We start from the raw sequence: 1,370 nt of genomic DNA on the forward strand, positions 1-1,370 counted from the left end.
TGTATCAACTATTATTATCATGATTAGAACACATTCTATTGTATATGTCATAAAGAAATCACATTTGAATACCTTTTTAATACTATTTGAATCTTAATTAAATCATTGTTAGAACCATATTCAAGCCATTTTCACAACATTGTTCAAGCCTTACTTGATTCTTGTTTCAATTTTTATTTGCACATTATATGAACCCTATCTGAATCATGTCAAAACCTATTTCCAATGAGGCTTATTCAAGCCTTACTTTAAACCTTATTTGCATAATACTCGAACAAAGTTTGAATCTTATCAAAGAGAGGTACAACTTTATCTAATAAGTTATGATGTCACAAATCACATTTGAACTATGTTTGACACTACTTCATATGAAGTTGCAACCATACTTGAATGATGCTCGAATCATGCTCCAAGAGAATTTGAACTTCAATTGAGCAAGATTTGAAGAAGGATGAATAGAGTTTGAATAATTTTAGAATTGTTCTCAATTATGGCTCAAGCATATTTGAATCTTGTTCAAATATTTATCGATCGTGACGTAATTTACATAACATATTTCATGATTAAATAATAGAAATTTTTTTATTCAAATTATATTTTTACGAATATTTTCACAAATAAACATCAAATTTCTTGAATTTTACATACTATGAAGCACATATAATCCAATTTTCAAAAAACAATACCCACAAAAGTACTATACAAAGTTAATAACTTCATAAATTTTCTTTTCGTGGAAAATTTTCTAAGATTCCATTCTTAAGTTTAAGAAAATTGATTGCAACTTACAGAATAAAATAAATTTAAACTAAGAAAAGGAAATGGAGAATCTCCAAGCTTAGATGAGGATGATAAAAGGAGAATCATTTGTGTTGTTATAGAGGAAATTGCTCGAGCCATCAATTAAGAAAGGGGATAAGCTACAAAAAATAATCAGTAAAAAATCAATTCTAAGAAAAAATGAAAGCCATGAACCAGTAACAAATAATCAATAATACAACTAATCTGATATGTTATACCTCACATAAATGGAATCATCATAGCCTAAAGAATAAAAATAGGATGGAATAAGTCCAAATAATAGAAACCAACTTGCTAATAAAAGACGACTCATGAAACATTGCATCATACAAAAAGAGATGTAGTCCAGAGAAAAGGGAGAATTAAGTAGCTTCAAGCTAATACAAATTCATAACCCCAAAGTTATAAATCAAATGTAGAATGTTAAGAAAATATGTCACCTAGAATATTTAAGCAAAAAGTTATATATGAAAGCATCATTTATCCGCTAATAAATTTTAGCTCCAATCATTCATTTGATCTGGATAAATCATGTAAAGATACTTGATGAGAAATTATAAAATTTATGA

The sequence above is a fragment of the Phalaenopsis equestris genome, unplaced genomic scaffold (assembly GCF_001263595.1).
Source record: "Phalaenopsis equestris unplaced genomic scaffold, ASM126359v1 Scaffold000105, whole genome shotgun sequence".
NCBI classification, from domain to species: Eukaryota; Viridiplantae; Streptophyta; class Magnoliopsida; order Asparagales; family Orchidaceae; genus Phalaenopsis; species Phalaenopsis equestris.